The sequence below is a fragment of the Marmota flaviventris genome, chromosome X (genome assembly GCF_047511675.1).
Source record: "Marmota flaviventris isolate mMarFla1 chromosome X, mMarFla1.hap1, whole genome shotgun sequence".
In the NCBI taxonomy this organism is placed as follows: domain Eukaryota; kingdom Metazoa; phylum Chordata; class Mammalia; order Rodentia; family Sciuridae; genus Marmota; species Marmota flaviventris.
The window spans coordinates 67,034,242-67,055,159 of record NC_092518.1 but is presented as its reverse complement, the minus strand read 5'-3'; positions in this window follow the sequence as shown (position 1 = coordinate 67,055,159).

Sequence of the window (20,918 nt, the reverse complement as noted above, 5' to 3'; positions counted from 1 at the left end):
ATCACTAAAGTATGCTGATTTTAATTAATTTGGATAAATACTGAGGAATGATATAAATGGGTCACACAGACCTTTTACTTCTAGTCTTTTGTGGAATCACCATTATAATCTTCATAGTGGTTTTACTAATTTAAATTTCCCCCACATCCTCACCAGTTTTTACTTTTACTTGTATTTTTTGTACTGCAAAATGAACACAGGGATGCTTTATCACAGTGATATATCCCTAAATCCCTAATCCTTTTTTTTTAAAGACAGTCTTACTATTTTGCTGAAGGTCTCACTATGTTGCTGAGGCTGGCTTCGAATTTGCAATCTTCTTGTCTCAGCCTCATGAGTCATTGGGATTACAGTCATGCACCATCATGCCAGCTTGTTACTTGTAATATTTATATTTGGCATGCTAACTGGAGTGAAAGAAATCTCAGTGTAGTTCTAATTTGCATTTTCCTGTTTGTTAAGAATGCTGGACATTTCTTATAAACTTTTGGGTCATTTGAATTTCTTCTTTTAAGAATTGTCTATTTATTTCATTTGTGATGTGCTATTAGTATTTTTGGTGTTGACATTTTGAGTTCTTTATATATACTGGATATTAATTCTATGTCAAAAGTGTAGCTGGCAAAGATGTTCTCCCATTATATAGGCTCTCTCTTCATGATCTTTTATCCTTTTTTGTGCAGAAACTTTCTAATATGATGCCATCACATCTATTGATTCTTGGGATTATTTCTTAAGCATTAGGAGTCACATTGAGAAAGTCAATACAAGAGCATATATGTTGAAATATTGACCATAGATTTTCTTCTGTCAGTTACTAAGTTTCCTAGTTTTTTTATCCTCTTTGATTTGACTTTGTGTAGGGTGAGAAACAGGCATTTACTTTTCATTCTTCATAGGAAATCCAGTTTTCCAAAGATTGTTTGTTAAAAAGACTGTCTTTTCTTCAATGTAGTTTCTGGCACCTTTTTCAAAGCTTATATGATTGTATCTGTGTGGTTTTGGATGAGGAATACATTTAAACAAGTGCCAGATGACTCCTTAAAATGAAATAATCCCTAAAGTTATCACAAAACAAACTCTGACATTTAGACTTGGTGTTCTAGGTACCGTGCAGTCATCAATATATTAATTCAGATATAAGCCAACTGACATTCCAAACTTAAATAGAGAGTAGAACAGGAGTCCCTGTTTTGATATAGCTCTATATTTCATCTCTCAAGGCATAGCGTATTGATACATAATATCAGACGAGATAGGGCGTGTTCAGGGTGGTATGGCCGTAGACATATACATAATATCAAGAGATCAAGACTATTTGGTAATCTCCAAGAACTTTGAACAAGTTACATTTTTAGTTCCCTTTCAAAATTTCTACTTTACATATTTTAAAAGATCACATATGTGCAACAAATATATCAACTGATACAAGGGTTTATAATTTAACATGTTTTATTGGTAAGATTTTAAACTTCACAAATCCAATAAGATAAAAAGGTATCATTTGTTACAGATCATTGGACAATTCTAAAGTTAAATTTATAGTATTTTCATCACACTAAAATATTCATGTAAATTGGACGTAATTATAACTGAATAGGCACTAATAGCCATAGCATGGAAGGACAATTAGCAGTTACTGAACTTTTTATTCAGTGAGCATAATTATACCAAGTACCTGAAGATAGTGTCTGAATATGAGTCGCTAAAAATATATCTTTGACTTATAGAAAATTTAAACATTTCTATGATATATCTTCATTTATTAATTGTGACTAGTCTAATAGTTCCAGTTATGGGGTTGATATACTGACCATAGCATATACAAATCCTCAAAAGGAACAACACTTCAGCTTTTACCTTATTGGTGATTTCAATATGATTGTCTATATTTTTATTTTTGATTCTGCTACAAATTAATAATTCATATATATATTTCCCCATAAATGTTACATTAAATTATCCTCAGATATTTCATTAATTCTTATTAGTATTTTTAAGATGAAGATAATATTTTAAAGAATAGATAGATGTGGTCTAAATAATTAAAGACATACAGTTGACAATACAGGAGTAAACAAAATATTCTTACTATATTAGCCATTCTTCCTAAGTACTAACATTTAACAGGGCTGGGGTTGTAGCATTTGCCTAGTTTATGTGATGCACTGGGTTCAATTCTCAGCACCACATATACATAAATAAAAGCAAAGGTTTATCAACAACTAAAAAATAGTAAAAAAAAATGAAAAAAGAAAATTAACATAGTTGACTATCAAAGGAGAAGAAATATTTTCCCAAAAATAGATGCAAACCTTCCCATCCTTCAGGCCAGAACTACCCATCTCTGTATATATCTTGTCCCATGTCCCTTTATTAAGATGAACTATTTTATTTCGAATTTTGACCTATAACTGATTTTTGTTGAAGTAGAGCATTCTATTTTTTTAACATATTATCAATCTCATGCTCAAGTACAGATCTTTCTGTGCTGGAAGGATACACAACCTGGGATATGAAAATATACTTTTCAGATGTAACTGTTTCCTATTTATTCCATTAAATCCTGCATGTATTAATTCAATTCTCACTTTGCAATGTCTGTCTGTTTAGGGAACCAAGAGGAAATGTTTTTATGTTTCCTGTTATATCTCTAACCTTGAAATTGAGAACCAATATTTTCTGTCTGATATGTTACTGATGGGCAATTGATTATTTCAAAAGTAAAACTCACTACCTCATAAACAGGAAACAGATTACTTCAAATCCAGTCAATTTTGGAAACACTAAAAATGAAATCATGGTGTCAGTGTTTGAAATTATACTCTTTCTATTTTTAAATTAATTCAGAAAACCAGAGCCAGTCTTTTGATTTATTCAACCTAAGACTAAGTTGAAACTCACTGTAGTCCCCTTAAAAATGATGTACTTTAAATCTTACTCTTTCAGCATCACCCTGAAAATTCCATTCATTTGTTAATGTCATATAACGAATATATATATAATTAATGTTCTCAGTGCTTGGCTAAGACCAAAATCTGAATTTTTTTTTCAACTTCGTTCAACCATTAATCAGAATTCTATCCAGATATCACTGTGGTCTTTTGCCATTTTATTTCATTCACTTCTGAAACTCAAGCCCCTGGCCAATAAAATGGAACATAATCCCTGACATGCATACAAAGGGAGTTCCAAAGGCAGCAAATATGAATGACCATCCATATTGCACATCAATGATGACATTTTCTGGGACACACCTGTTGCTCCTTTCTATAGATATCTACTTTGGAAAATCAACAGCATATTCCTTCCATAATACAAACAGGCTGAGTATCAGGCTAAATAGGGCCCTGTGGAGGAAAAGGGAAAAAACACATTTATTTCTAATTTAAAGACAGAAAATATGTTTGACAGTACATTAACCTGGATTTTTTATTTTTGGAAGAACTTTTTATAAATACCCCTGAGGTCAGTAAAATTATTAACATCACATGTGAAATGTTATCCTTGTGGGCAATGTCAACTAACACTTTGAAATTAAAAAAAAAAGGTAAACTAGGAAGTTTTCTTTGTTCCCATACTAACATTTTTATGGCTATTACTACCCTAATCAGAACAAGACTTAAGGCTCTATCAAATCTAGAAGCAGCGAAATAGACAATCAATCTATGTCTTTTGTATTCTCCCTTTTTTACTTAGTTTTCCAAATGCACATAATTCACTAAATGTTTACATTTATAAAATTCTTGTTCTAAAAATATTATGCATTTTAATATAAATAACTCAGTAGTGAAACTAGCTAACATTTTCTTCGAATCTTCAAAAAAATAGATTCACTATAAAGATATGTTATAGGGAGTTATAGCTGCCATACACATTTGTTTGTTGCCATTTACTGCTGAGGTAATCCAAATCCCAGTATGATTGCACAGACCTGCAGCATAGCCTAACAGTACCCTACATTGCATAGTTGCTTTAAAATATCTAATGACCTCAAATGAATTTGTATTATTTTTAATTTTCAAAGGGAGGGATTATCCCTACAAACTTTAAAACCACTGAAATAGGGCAGTAAACACTGACCGATAATTTTCAATCTTTGTATTGTGTCAGTATTATCAAGCATATAAGTACCCTTCCAGATTATTTTTTATTGAATTTAAGAGGACATTATACAGATGATGATTATAAACCAATAGATTGCACTCTTAAGAACAGAACACTAGACATTTGTGTAGTACTCTTTTACTCATGGATTGGATAAGAAACTAACAAATAGAAAACCTCAAAAATAATTTGAGACAAATTTCTATTTAATATTATATTTGAGACAAATATATATTTTTAATTGATATATTAATATATGATAATTAATATATTATTGAATAATAATATATTATATAGTATATTTGAGAAAAATTACATATGACTCTAGCCAAGGTTTTATGGATGCTTATTGACAAAAATATATGCTAAGTCATCTACAACTTCTGTAATTCCAGGTTAACAGTATTTGTCTCATCAGATAGATAGGTAACATTCTAAGCCTGACACTTTTAGAACTCCCTTTTCACTCATCAGTTACTAGATTATGATTTAGTGAGGTAGCCACGACTTAAAAGCCATTTTTGCTCTGACTTAATATCCTTTTATATTTCTTGAGTACCTATAATATTTACCTAATTGATTTCCTATTGTTGTTCATTGTAGTTTATTTCAAAATTACTAAGAGTATATTTTAGAGTATCATACCACAAAAATGATAGTTATATAAGGTGATAGATTTGTTAATTGACCTGATTTAATCATTCCACATGATAAACATATATCAAAATGTTACATCATACCTCATAAGTACACACAACTGTGTATGAATTATGACAAATAAAAAGAAAACATTTAATAGTTTTCTATTAATATCAAGACAGTATATGTGAAGATAGAGTGAAAAATATTAATCATAATACAAGGAGATAGTATATTAATATTAATGAAATAATAAAAATATCACTAAGAACATAAATTTTTAGAGTACATGTATAAAAATTAAATAAAATATAAAGAGATATTGAATATATTAAAGTGCCTTGAAGTTCTAGGACTGTATTCAACATTCAATAAGTGGTAGCTATCATAAGTATAATTTCATACATCAACAAAATAAGTAAATAGACATTTTTTTGTGGTACCTAGGATTGGATATAGCCCCTCTGCTGATTAGGCAAGCACTATACCACTGAGCTACATCACCAGATAGGATGTCACGTTCTCCAGGCTGGCATTGAATTTGCCATCCCCCTGCCTCACTCTACTGAGTAGCTGGGGTTACAGGAAGGTTTCATTAGGCCCAGCTTATAAATAGAATCAAGTAGGTATTGTAAAGTTAAATGGTGCCCTTTGGAAATATTTTCATGCAATCTAATATAACATTTGGATAATTTACTAGAATTCACATAATTTGAACAAGTTCCTTCCTCTTAAACATTGTAGAATTATGTATGTCTTTAGAATAGGAGGATTACAATTTTAAGGCCAGCCTGGGTATCATATAATTAATTGTTATTGGTCTGAAATGGGATATTTGTAATATTCTACATAATTAGATAGGCATTTCTATGTGCTAGAGTAGAAGGGCTTAAACAGTTTAAGTGGATTATTAAATTACTGTGAGAAATATCTGCTCCATCATGAAAACAACACATAATATTTAGACTCTAAAAGCATGATTTCATTTGGCATATATAATATACCTAAAACTTATTTATTTACTAGAAATCCTTGATAACATTTCTTTGGAAATCAAAATAAAGTTATAAAAAATATAAAGAGGAATTTCCTTAAATATGAACTCACCAGTTTCCATAAAGCATAAGGTTGGCATTTTGGCATTTTTCCAAAATCTAAAAATAGCTACAATTTATGTTTAGTGTTAAAAGTTATACAAAGTTTAATTAAAAAATGTTGTAATTGTACTTACATATTTTTTATTATTTTTATAGAAATTATTCTCCGCACTTTGGCTCAGCTACTGACTTCCATGTTTTATCATGAACATACTTTTTTATGAAGGCTTGCTTTTCCTAAGATATATCTTTCTATAGTGTTTAACATAGTACTGGAGAGAGAAAGCTAAAAAAAATATTTATTTTATGGGAAATAATTAAATTCATCAAAAACACAGATGAATCTTGCTATCTGTTCATTTTCAATGTAAAATTATAGAGAGTAATGAAACTTTCCTCAACACAAATAATAAATCGCCAAGCTGTTTAAATGCCTGAAATTTTTTCTCTGGCTTATTCTTTATGTTTAACATCAATAAGCAAATAACTATTTTTTTCTTAATCGCAAAATGGCATAGGTGTATACAGTGTCATAAATTAAACAGAAAACTCTAGAAATCAAAATTATTAAACTTTGGTGTCTACTTTCAAATTCCAAATAAGCAACATCTAACTCAGGTAAATTGTCAAGTATTTCTTTAATAATTATGCTCCTGTTGCAATATCATTCTAATAACAAAAGAAGAATCAGTAGATATTTGTTCAAAGTGACTTGATGAACAATAGGTGTTATGGTTTGAAACTAAAATGCCCCTATAAGCTCATATGTTGGAAGCATGGTCCCCAATAGAACAAATTTAGAGGTGGTGCTCTTAGGCAATGACTAGGATTCTAAATGCATCAGTGACTTACTTCATTTGAAGGATTAATCCATTGAGAGTTGAATAGAATATTTGATAGTAATTGCAGGCAAGTGAGTTATAGGTGGAAGAAGTAGGTCACTGGGGGAATGACCTTGGAATATATCTGTCCCTGGCTTCACACTGTCACTGTCTGAATCCCAGCTGCCAGGAGCTTAACAGTTTCCCTCTGCCTTGCCCTTCCACCATGATGTTCTGCATTAACTTGGGCCCCAAGCAATACAATCAGTGAAACATGAACTGAACACCTGAAGTGATTAGTTCTAAATAAACTTCTTATTCTGAGTTTTCTTTGTCAGTTATTTTTCAAAGTGACAAAAAAGATTAACTAACACAGTGTAGTAGTGACAGAGAAAAGAACTAAACTTGGAATCAGATAATTGGGTATAAAGCCTAACCCTTTCACTCACTGACTGCATGATATTGATCAAATAATTTCATTGCTTCAAGATTAAATGAGAGTATTCCCAGCTATTATGAGGAATATTTATTTACATTATAAAAGTAAAGGGGATATGCATCAGATAATAAATTTTTCTTGATAATTCTTTTCTAGGGGATAAATAGTTTTATTGATGTGTGTAAAAAAAAGTCAACTTATCAACAGATGCAAGGCAATAAGCAAGTTTTATGTTTTGAATTCGATCACCAAGAACAAATTTACTAAAATTGTCTACATAACAAGAATCTTTCCTTTTAGAAATTGACAGTGTTACAATAATCAATACAAGATCAGATAATTTAGATAGTATTTAAATAATTTTACAACATTCAAATTGCTCAAGGCCACTAGAAACAAAGAAATAGGAGTCTGAAATCTTCAGAATTCAACAGTTTTAATGTTCCACACATTATCAAACCAAACATTGGGAATTTTTCACATGTATTAATAATAAAATAAACAAATATTTTCTAAATATAAAACAATTTTATCAAATTTTCTAAATTGATGCTTGGGCAAACAGTTTCATTGGTGAAATTTTTAAAATTGACACATACTATTTGAACATGTTTATTATAAGTTTACAAAGCATAATAACTAAGTCATGGAAATTAGCCTTCTATCATGTTAAATATTTTTAATTTGTGTCAATATATAATTATATATTTCATTAATAACTAAAAGAAACATTAAAAAGAACAGTCATGGGTTTTTCATTAATTTGCTTCAGGAAAAAATTAATAAAATTTCTGTCATAAATAAATTGGTTGAATAATACTAATTGCTTTGATGGAGGTAGCAAATGAAAGTAAAAGAATTGAATTTGGACCAATTGTTGGACAATAGATTTGAGTTAAGTTTAACATTTGGGTTGGCTTTGGTTGAGAGGAAAGGATTACCCAGTATTAGAAGAGCATCATATCATTCAGAAATTTCTTTGGTCAAAAGAACACTTTAAGCAACATTACCTGGAATAAATGTATAAGAGTCATTGGGAGAATGGGGAATTATTTTCTTACATTTGTGTAGTTATACTGAAAAATACTAGATAACTAGGAGGGTAGGGAAACAGTCATATACCAAAAGAAGATCATAATGAATTCGGATTTGAATGATGACAATTAAAATAATAAAATAAAGAACATTTCCAAAAGAAACTATACAAGCTGGGTGCGGTGGTACATGCCTGTAATCCCACCAGCAGTAGTCTGAGGCAGGAAGATTGCAAGTTCAAAGCCAGCCTCAGCAACTTAGTGAGGCCTAAGCAACTTATTGAGATCCTTTCTCAAAATAAAAAATAAAAAGGACAGGGATTTTGGCTCAGAGGTTAAGAACACCTGGATTCAATTCTTGATAACCCCCCCAAAAAAAAGAAGAATACAAAATTAGTTGTTTCAAACTCACACAATGGATTGAGTCCGTTGCTTTAAGCAATTGAAACCAAAATATAGTTAGATAGGAGAAATAAGTTCCAAAAGTTCTAGAGCACAGGAGGGTGAATATAGTTTACAATAATCAATTATATATTTCATAGAAAACTAGGAGAAAAGATGAATGAATGATGAATGATGAATCAAACATTTCCCTGAACAACACATTTAGAACACCTTTACATGTATTTATAAAGAGTATTAAGCAACAAAGTTGGCTAACATTCATCAAACAGTTCTTCCAGATAAACAGAGTAATTATAATTTGAGAAAATCCGACATTGCTATAATTGGTTGATATCTCATGAGAAAATTTCAATTCACACTCTCTAAAGATGAATCTTGAACTAATAGAATTAATAATACTTATTCATGCTTAATAAAAACTAATCTTAAGGAAATTTCATTATATGTAAGGCCTTTTATTACAAAAAAGCATTCTACTTAGTTTTCACAACACATTTGTATGACAGTTCTCTTATCCCATTTTTAAAATTAGGATATTAAGTGAAACTATGGTTAATATAATTTCCAGGATGAATCAAAAATTTTAATGCTTGGAATATAACCAGGATATAGCTACTTTGAGATAATTCCTTGGCCCTGGTGGACCACATGAATCTTATCTATTTCTCTACATTTCATTTATAAAATGATATAAATGAGTTTTGATTATTTAAATTTTTATCTGTTTCCTCCTAATATATTTAAAGTCCATTAAAGGTGCTTATAGCACACCTTTTGTCTTTCCACCACTCCACCTGCAATATAATCTAAGATATGCATAAGCACTTTGCAAGTGCTCAGTACATAACATCAGGTCTGATCTCTTTAATACATTTCTTTGAAGATAAATTTTAAAAACTACTTTTTAAGTTTAAATGAATACTAAATGAGAAAGGCTGATTCCAGCAAATATTCAGTAGTATGTCTGTTTATTTACCTTCTTCTCAGTAAGAAAAAAAATAGACTGAAATATGTGAAATAATAGTCTGAAATATATGAAAAAATGTTTATGAGTACACCTAGCAATAGGAGGGAAGAAAAGCATTTTTAAGAGAGAGTAAACAAATGAAGTGAACATTACATTTGTTCTACCTTATTGCCTTGAAAGTTTTCAGGCCATAATGAAGGAGGGAGAACTGATGAGGAATCTGGTGAACTTCCTGAGTTAAAGATATAGAGCAGAGCTGTGTGCCATGGCACATGCCTATAATTTCAGTGGCTTGGGAGGCTGAGGCAGTAGGATCACAAGTTCAAAGGCAGCTTCAGCAAAAGTGAGGTGCTAAGCAACTCATTGAGAACCTGTCTCTAAATAAAATACAAAATAGGGCTGAGGTTGTGGCTCAGTGGTCAAGTGCCCCTGGGTTCAATCCCTGGTACTGTTCCCCCACAAAAACAAATAGATATAGAGCAGAGAGTCAGAAAAAAACTAAAACAAGAAGCATTCACACAATGAAGTGCTAGAGTGTATAGAAAACTTCACAAAGAACAAAACAATATATCCATAGATGATCCAAATATATAACATAATTTTTTGTGTAGCTCTTCAACTTTAATTTGTATTACACATTGATTTTCTAAAGAAGAGAGGATGGTCTGTATTTATAATTAACATGTTTTTAACAAGGTTCTTTTGTCTTTACAGCATCTGGAAAACTTCCCTAAGTGCATCGTAGTAGAATATTCCCTATATTACCAACAGAGTCTTCAGCTGCCTTGAAAAATTGTCTGATTTATTCTTTGGTCATAGCTAACACAAGAAAGAAAGTTATTATCAAAAATGCAGTTATACTCAAAAGATTTTTACTTTCCTGAATAAAAAGTAATACATAGTGCTTGACAGTGCATCTATAATTTTACACTTCAGTGATTTTAATATAATGAATAACAGATATGTAATTTCAACTTTCAACTCTAATAAGAGATGGGTTTGTCCCTGCAACTTGGAATTTAGATTCATTTTTATTAGCTCTTATGAGGGACTTCCAATACAACAGTATGCCAGTCATCAAAATGTTCAAATTTGTATGTGATTATTTTGCTATTTTTTTCATTTTTAATTTGTTTTAATTAGTTACACATGACAGTAGAATGCCTTTTGACATTTCATACACAAATGGAATATAACTTCTCATTATTCCGGTTGTACTTGATGTGGAATTACACCAGTCATGTAATCATATATGCACATAGGGTAATAATGTCCAATTAAATGTACTATTCTTCCTAAAATCATACCCGCACCCATTCCTTCCCTCCACTCTGCCTAATCCAGAATACCTCTATTCTTCCTTAGCTTCCATCCATTTTTGTGGATTAGTCAGGTGAAAGAATTTAAAAGAGATACAAATAAGAAAAAACCTCAACTATCAATATTTGCTAATGACATGATTGTATATTTAGAAGATCCAAAAAATTCCACCGAAAAATTTCTAAAACTAATAAATAAATTCAGCAAAGAGGCAAGATATAAAATCAACACCCACAAAACAAATTAATTTCTATACATCAGTAATAAATTCACTGTAAAAGAAATTAAGAGAACTGTCCCATTCACATAGCTTCAAAAAAATAAAATGCATGGGAATCAACCTAACAAAAGAGTTGAAATATTTATGCAATGAATATTACAGAATACTAAAGAAATAAATTGAAGAAAACCTCAAAAGATGGAAAGATTTCCCATGCTCCTGAATAGGCAGAATTATTATTGTCAAAATGGTCATACTATGAAAAGTGGAATGCATATTTAAAGCAATTCCTTATTAAATTTCCAGTGACATTCTTAATATGAATAGAAAAGGCAATCATGAAATTTATTTGAAAAATAAGAGACCCAAAATAGCCAAAGCAATCCTTAACAAGAAAAGTGAAACAAGAGCATCACAATACCTTAAAATACACTAAAAAGCCATAGTAACAAAACTGGCATGTTATTGGCACCCAAACAGAAATGAAGACAAATGGTATAGAATAGAAGACAAAGAGACAAACCCACGTAAATACAGTTATCTCACACAAGACAAAGATTCCAAAAATATACATTAGAAAAAATTTAGCCTCTTCAACAAATGGTTCTGGGAAAATTGGAAACCCATATAGCAAAATGAAATTAAACCCCCCTCTCATCCTGTATGAAACTCAACTCACAGTGGATCAAAGACTTAGACATTATACCACAGACCTTGCTCCTACTAGAAGAAAAAGCACTCCCATCTTCACCATGACAGCTTAGGAAGTGACTTCCTTAACAAAATTCCTAAAGCACAAGAAGTAAAATCAATAAATAAAGAATCAATAAATGGGGGCTGGAGTTGTGCTCACTGGTAGAGCGCTTGCCTTGTACATGTGAGGCACTGGTTTCTATCATCAGCACCACATTAAAAAAATAAATAAAATAAAGTTATTATGCCCATCTACAAATAATATAATATATTTTTTAAAAGAATCAATAAGTGGGATGGATTAAAACTAAAAATCATTTTCTCAGCAGAGGAAACAATCAATCATGTGAAGAGAAAACCTACACAATGGAGGAAAATCATTACCACATACACCTCAGAGCATTAATCCCCAGAATATATATATTCAATACCAAACAATTAATTACCAAAAAACAAACAACACAATCAATAAATGGGCTAAGGAACTGAACAGAGATTTCACAGAAGAAATACAATCAATCAAACAAATATATTAAAAAATGTTCATCATCTCTGGTAATCAGAGAAATGCAAATCAAAACTGCTCTAAAATTTCATCTCACTCTAGTCAGAATGTCTATTATCAAGAATACAAGCAATAATAAATGTTTGAAAGGACGTAGGGAAAAAGGTATGCTCATATATTGCTGTTGTGATTGCAAATTGTTGCAAGCACTGTGCAAAGCAATATGGAAATTCCTCAGGAAACTTGGAAAGGAACCACCATTTAACCCAGCTATCACACTCCTCAGTTTATACTCAAAAAACTTAAAATCAGCATGCTACAGTGATGTGGCCACATCAATGTTTACAGTAGCTTAATTCACGATAGCTAAGCTATGGAACCAATATAGGTGCCCTTCAATAGATGAATGGATTAAGAAAATGAGGTATTTGTACCTAATGGAATATTACTTAGCCATAAAAAAGAATAAAATTATGGCATGTGCAGGTTAATGGATGGAGCTTGAGGATATCGTGCTAAGTTAAAAAAAAAGCCAATGCCCCCAAACCAAAGATCTAATATTTTCTCTAATATGCAGATGCTAATTCAAAATAATTGGAGTTTGGCTAGGGAAGAATAGAGATACAGCATGATATTGATCAAAGCATAAATGGATAATAACTAAGGCTGGAGAAAGGGATATCTGAAAGTATTTGAATGACAAGTGTCCAATGTTGAAACAGGTTCTGAAATAGAACCCATTTACACCATCCATACTGAAGAAACTACTTATTCTCGGCACATGTGACAGGATACTCAAAAGGATCTTTTCATGAAGTGGTAAAAAACTAGTACTAGACTTAACATGGCTCTAGTCTCACATAATTTTTTAACTTCAGGAGTAAAATGGAGCTAAAAGTTTATAAATATCTTCACTTTTTACCCGAACAAAGCTTAATAATAGTTATATGACCAAAATTCATTGAGCTTTCAAAAGAATAATACTCACAATATCTGGCATCCAGTAAAAACTACAATGTGACACATATAGTGGATTATAAATTCTCCAAAGAAAAACCTCCATAGAAAAACCTAGCAAACAACAGATATAAAAAAAAGAGCTTTCTTAGAGTTCTAGAAAATCAGTCAGGGATCTGCTAAAACACATAAAGGTCCAGTTCAGAAAAAGCCACAGTCAAAACAATAGAAAACATGACATTGTTGACCCCATCATCTCTTCATTATTGCATGGTCTGCACAGAGGAGTCTGACCAATCCTTGTCATTCTCAGAGTGGAATGCAAAGAAATAAACCTGATATTAATGATATATCTTTTTTGTAAGGGGTATATTTTATCTTATTTGAGTTGGAGATCTAACAAGTGGCATATTTGAATATCGGGATGGAGGATGCTGAAGGTAGTAGTGAGTAGACAGAACATGACAATTAAAGGATGAGTAAAGACCTGAAGGTGTCTCAAGGAAGATTATGGAAATTAATATATATAAAATAAACCATTTCGACAGGGAGTTTGAGGCAGAAATACGAAATGTCTCAATGAGAACACATGTCCCCAAAACTGCTTAAAAGATCTCAGCTATCCGATAAAGTTGATTATTGAATAATTTTTTCTGCGAAGAACCAATTTACAAAGACTAAGAGAAACAGATTTTTTAATGCACAGTTTTGAACAAAATACAGATAAGTGTGTGAAAAAATTGGCAATATAAACTATCCAAAGGAAGAAAGTAAAGTTACAGAAACTATTCTCAAATAAACACAGGCATCACTAGACAAAAACATTAAGATGACTTTATAAATATATATATATATATATATATATATATATATATATATATATATATATATATATTGGTTGTTCAAAACATTACAAAGCTCTTGACATATCATATTTCATACATTAGATTCAAGTTGGTTATGAACTCCCAATTTTACCCCAAATACAGATTGCAGAATCACATCGGTTACACATCCACATTTTTACATAATGCCCTATTAGTAACTTTTCTATTCTGCTACCTTTCCTATCCTCTACTATCCCCCCTCCCCTCCCCTCCCATCTTCTCTCTCTACCCCATCTACTGTAATTCATTTCTCTCCTTGTTTATTTTCCCATTCCCCTCTTATATGTAATTTTGTATAACAATGAGGGTCTCCCTCCATTACCATGCAATTTCCCTTTTCTCTCCCTTTCCCTCTCACCTCATGTCTCTGTTTAATGTTAATCTTTTCTTCCTGCTCTTCCTCCCTGCTCTGTTCTTAGTTGCTCTCATTATATCAAAGAAGACATTTGGTATTTGTTTTTTAGGGATTGGCTAGCTTCACTAAGCATAATCTGCTCTAGTGCCATCCATTTCCCTGCAAATTCCATGATTTTGTCATTTTTTTAGTGCAGAGTAATACTCCATGGTGTATAAATGCCACATTTTTTTATCTATTCATCTATTGAAGGGCATCTGGGTTGGTTCCACAGTCTAGCAATTGTGAATTGTGCTGCTATGAACACTGATGTAGCAGTATCCCTGTAGTACGCTCTTTTAAGGTCTTCAGGGAATAGTCCGAGAAGGGCAATAGCTGGGTCAAATGGTGGTTCCATTCCCAGCTTTCCCAGGAATCTCCATACTGCTTTCCAAATTGGCCGCACCAGTTTGCATTCCCACCAGCAATGTATAAGAGTACCCTTTTCCCCACATCCTCGCCAGCACTTGTTGTTGTTTGACTTCATAATGGCTGCCAATCTAACTGGAGTGAGATGGTATCTTAGGGTGGTTTGGATTTGCATTTCTCTGACTGCTAGAGATGGTGAGCATTTTTTCAGGTACTTGTTGATTGATTGTATGTCCTCCTCTGAGAAGTGTCTGTTCAGGTCCTTGGCCCATTTGTTGATTGGGTTGTTTGTTCTCTTATTGTCTAATTTTTTGAGTTCTTTGTATACTCTGGATATTAGGGCTCTATCTGAAGTGTGAGGAGTAAAGATTTGTTCCCAGGATGTAGGCTCTCTATTTACCTCTCTTATTGTATCTTTTGCTGAGAAAAAACTTTTTAGTTTGAGTAAGTCCCATTTGTTGATTCTAGTTATTAACTTTTGTGCTATGGGTGTCCTATTGAGGAATTTGGAGCCCGACCCCACAGTATGTAGATCGTAGCCAACTTTTTCTTCTATCAGATGGCGTGTCTCTGATTTGATATCAAGCTCCTTGATCCATTTTGAATTAACTTTTGTGCATGGCGAGAGAAAGGGATTCAGTTTCATTTTGTTGCATATGGATTTCCAGTTTTCCCAACACCATTTATTGAAGATGCTATCCTTCCTCCATTGCATGCTTTTAGCTCCTTTATCAAATATAAGATAGTTGTAGCTTTGTGGATTAGTCTCTGTGTCCTCTATTCTGTACCATTGGTCCCCCCGCCTGTTTTGGTACCAGTACCATGCTGTTTTTGTTACTATTGCTCTGTAATATAGTGTTAAATCTGGTATCGCTATACCACCTGATTCACACTTCCTGCTTTGAATTGCTTTTGCTATTCTGGGTCTTTTATTTTTCCATATGAATTTCATGATTGCTTTCTCTATTTCTACAAGAAATGCCGTTGGGATTTTGATTGGCATTGCATTAAACCTATAGAGAACTTTTGGTAATATCGCCATTTTGATGATGTTAGTTCTGCCTATCCAAGAACAGGGTATAATTTTCCATCTTCTAAGATCTTCTTCTACTTCTCTTTTTAGGGTTTTGTAGTTTTCATTGTATAAGTCCTTCACCTCTTTTGTTAGGTTGATTCCCAAGTATTTTATTTTTTTTGAGGAAATTGTGAATGGAGTGTTTTTCCTCATTTCCATTTCAGAAGTTTTGTCGCTGATATACAGAAATGCCTTTGATTTATGCGTGTTGATTTTATATCCTGCCACTTTGCTGAATTCATTTATTAGTTCTAGTAGTTTCTTTGTAGACCCTTTTGGGTCTTCTAGGTATAGAATCATGTCATCTGCAAATAGTGATAATTTAAGTTCTTCCTTTCCTATTTTTATGCCTTTAATTTCTTTCGTCTGTCTAATCGCTCTGGCCAGTGTTTCGAGAACTATATTGAATAGAAGTGGTGATAGAGGGCATCCCTGTCTTGTTCCAGATTTTAGGGGGAATGCCTTCAATTTTTCTCCATTGAGAATGATGCTAGCCTGAGGCTTAGCATAGATAGCTTTTACAATGTCGAGGTAAGTCCTGTTATCCCTAGTTTTTCTAATGTTTTGAACATAAAGGGATTCTGTACTTTGTTGAATGCTGTTTCTGCGTCTATTGAGATGATCATATGGTTCTTATCTTTACATCTATTGATGTGGTGCATAACATTTATTGATTTCCGTATATTGAACCACCCTTGCATCCCAGGGATGAATCCTACTTGATCATGGTGCACAATTTTTTTGATGTGCCTTTGTATCCGATTCGCCAGAATTTTATTCAGGATTTTTGCATCTAGGTTCATCAGAGATATTGGTCTATAGTTTTCTTTCTTTGTGGTGTCTTTGTCTGGTTTCGGAATCAGGGTGATGTTGGACTCATAGAATGAATTTGGAAGAGCTCCCTCTTTTTCTATTTCCTGAAATAACTTGAAAAGTATTGGTATTAATTCTTCCTTAAAGGTTTTTTTTGTTTTTTTTTTTTAATTTTTTATTGTTGGCTGTTCAAAACATTACATAGTTCTTGATATATCATATTTCACAATTTGATTCAAGTGGGTTATGAGCTCCCATTTTTACCCCATATACAGATTGCAGAATCATATCAGTTGCACATCCATTAATTTACATATTGCCATACTAGTGTCTGTTGTATTCTGCTGCCTTTCCTATCCTCTACTATCCCCCCTCCCCTCCCCTCCCCTCCCCTCTTCTCACTCTGCCCCCTCTACTGACATTCGTTTGTCCCCCTTGTATTATTTTTCCCCTTCCCCTCACTTCCTCTTGTATGTACTTTTGTATAACTCTGAGGGTCTCCTTCCATTTCCATGCATTTTCCCTTCTCTCTCCCTTTCCCTCCCACCTCTCATCCCTGTTTAATGTTAATCTTCTTCTCATGCTCTTCGACCCTACTCTGTTCTTAGTTACTCTCCTTATATCAAAGAAGACATTTGGCATTTGTTTTTTAGGGATTGGCTAGCTTCACTTAGCATAATCTGCTCTAATGCCATCCATTTCCCTGTAAATTCTATGATTTTGTCATTTTTTAATGCAGAGTAATACTCCATTGTGTATAAATGCCACATTTTTTTTATCCATTCATCCATTGAAGGGCATCTAGGTTGGTTCCACAGTCTAGCTATTGTGAATTGTGCTGCTATGAACATCGATGTAGCAGTGTCCCTGTAGCATGCTCTTTTTAGGTCTTTAGGGAATAGACCGAGAAGGGCAATAGCTGGGTCAAATGGTGGCTCCATTCCCAGCTTTCCAAGAAATCTCCATAATGCTTTCCAAATTGGCTGCACCAATTTGCAGTCCCACCAGCAATGTACAAGTGTACCCTTTTCCCCACATCCTCGCCAGCACTTGTTGTTGTTTGACTTCATAATGGCTGCCAATCTAACTGGAGTGAGATGGTATCTTAGGGTGGTTTGGATTTGCATTTCTCTGACTGCTAGAGATGGTGAGCATTTTTTCAGGTACTTGTTGATTGATTGTATGTCCTCCTCTGAGAAGTGTCTGTTCAGGTCCTTGGCCCATTTGTTGATTGGGTTGTTTGTTCTCTTATTGTCTAATTTTTTGAGTTCTTTGTATACTCTGGATATTAGGGCTCTATCTGAAGTGTGAGGAGTAAAGATTTGTTCCCAGGATGTAGGCTCTCTATTTACCTCTCTTATTGTATCTTTTGCTGAGAAAAAACTTTTTAGTTTGAGTAAGTCCCATTTGTTGATTCTAGTTATTAACTTTTGTGCTATGGGTGTCCTATTGAGGAATTTGGAGCCCGACCCCACAGTATGTAGATCGTAGCCAACTTTTTCTTCTATCAGACGGCGTGTCTCTGATTTGATATCAAGCTCCTTGATCCATTTTGAATTAACTTTTGTGCATGGCGAGAGAAAGGGATTCAGTTTCATTTTGTTGCATATGGATTTCCAGTTTTCCCAGCACCATTTGTTGAAGATGCTATCCTTCCTCCATTGCATGCTTTTAGCTCCTTTATCAAATATAAGTTAGTTGTAGTTTTGTGGATTGGTTTCTGTGTCCTCTATTCTGTACCATGGGTCCACCCGCCTGTTTTGGTACCAGTACCATGCTGTTTTTGTTACTATTGCTCTGTAGTATAGTTTGAAGTCTGGTATCGCTATACCACCTGATTCACACTTCCTGCTTTGAATTGTTTTTGCTATTCTGGGTCTTTTATTTTTCCATATGAATTTCATGATTGCTTTCTCTATTTCTACAAGAAATGCCGTTGGGATTTTGATTGGCATTGCATTAAACCTATAGAGAACTTTTGGTAATATCGCCATTTTGATGATGTTAGTTCTGCCTATCCATGAACAGGGTATATTTTTCCATCTTCTAAGATCTTCTTCTATTTCTCTCTTTAGGGTTCTGTAGTTTTCATTGTATAAGTCTTTCACCTCTTTTGTTAGGTTGATTCCCAAGTATTTTATTTTTTTTGAAGATATTGTGAATGGAGTGGTTGTCCTCATTTCCATTTCAGAGGATTTGTCGCTGATATACAGGAATGCCTTTGATTTATGCGTGTTGATTTTATATCCTGCCACTTTGCTGAATTCATTTATTAGCTCTAATAGTTTCTTTGTAGACCCTTGTGGGTCTGCTAGGTATAGAATCATGTCATCTGCAAATAGTGATAATTTAAGTTCTTCCTTTCCTATTTTTATGCCTTTAATTTCTTTCGTCTGTCTAATCGCTCTGGCCAGTGTTTCGAGAACTATATTGAATAGAAGTGGTGATAGAGGGCATCCCTGTCTTGTTCCAGATTTTAGGGGGAATGCCTTCAATTTTTCTCCATTGAGAATGATGCTAGCCTGAGGCTTAGCATAGATAGCTTTTACAATGTCGAGGTAAGTCCTGTTATCCCTAGTTTTTCTAATGTTTTGAACATAAAGGGATGCTGTACTTTGTTGAATGCTGTTTCTGCGTCTATTGAGATGATCATATGGTTCTTATCTTTACATCTATTGATGTGGTGCATAACATTTATTGATTTCCGTATATTGAACCATCCTTGCATCCCAGGGATGAATCCTACTTGATCATGGTGCACAATTTTTTTGATGTGCCTTTGTATCCGATTCACCAGAATTTTATTCAGGATTTTTGCATCTAGGTTCATCAGAGATATTGGTCTGTAGTTTTCTTTCTTTGTGGTGTCTTTGTCTGGTTTTGGAATCAGGGTGATGTTGGCCTCATAGAATGAATTTGGAAGAGCTCCCTCTTTTTCTATTTCCTGAAATAACTTGAAAAATATTGGTATTAATTCTTCCTGAAAGGTTTTGTAAAACTCCGCTGTATACCCATCCAGTCCTGGGCTTTTCTTGGTTGGAAGTCTTTTGATTGCTTCTTCTTTTTCATCTATTTATATTGGTCTGTTTAAGTTGTGAGTATCCTCCTGACTCAGTCTGGGCAAATCATATGACTTAAGGAATTTATCCATGTCTACACTATCTTCTATTTTATTGGAATATAGGGTTTCAAAATAATTTCTAATTGTCTTCTGTATTTCTGTAGCGTCTGTTGTGAGATTGCCTTTTTCATTCGTATGTTAGTAATTTGAGTTCTCTCTCTTCTTCTCTTTGTTAGCATGGCTAAAGGTCTGTCAATCTTATCTATTTTTTCAAAGAACCAACTTTTAGTTTTGTTAATTTTTTCAATAGTTTATTTTGTTTCAATTTTGTTGATTTCTGCTCTGATTTTAATTATTTCTTGCCTTCTGCTACATTTGCTGTTGTTTTGCTCTTCCTTTTCTAGGGCTTTGAGATGAAGTGTGAGCTCATTTATTTGTTGTTTTTTTTCTTTTTTAAGGAATGACCTCCAGGCGATGAATTTCCCTCTTAAAACTGCTTTCATCGTGTCCCATAGATTCTGATATGTTGTGTCTGTATTTTCATTTATCTCTAAGAATTTTTTGATTTCCTCCTTTATGTCTTCTGTAACCCATTGATCATTCAGTAACATATTTTTCATTTCCATGTGATGTAGGATTTTTCCTTCCTTCTTTTATCATTGATTTCCAGTTTCATTCCATTATGATCAGATAAAATGCATGGTATTTTCTCCACCCCTGTATATTTACTGAGGGTTGCCCTATGGCATAGTATATGGTCTATTTTTGAGAAGGATCCATGTGCTGGTGAGAAAAAAGTATATCCACTTGATGATGGTTGATATATTCTATATATGTCAGTTAATTCTAGGTTGTTGATTGTGATATTGAGTTCTATAGTTTCTTTATTCAACTTTTGTTTGGAGGATTTGTCCAATGGTGAGAGAGGTGTGTTGAATTCACCCATAATTATTGTGTTGTGGTCTATTTGATTCTTGAACTTGAGGAGAATTTGTTTTATGAACGTCGCAGCACCATTATTTGGTGCATAAATATTGATAATTGTTATGTCTTGTTGGTGAATGGTTCCTTTTAACAGTATATAATGTCCTTCCTTATCCCTTTTGATTAACTTT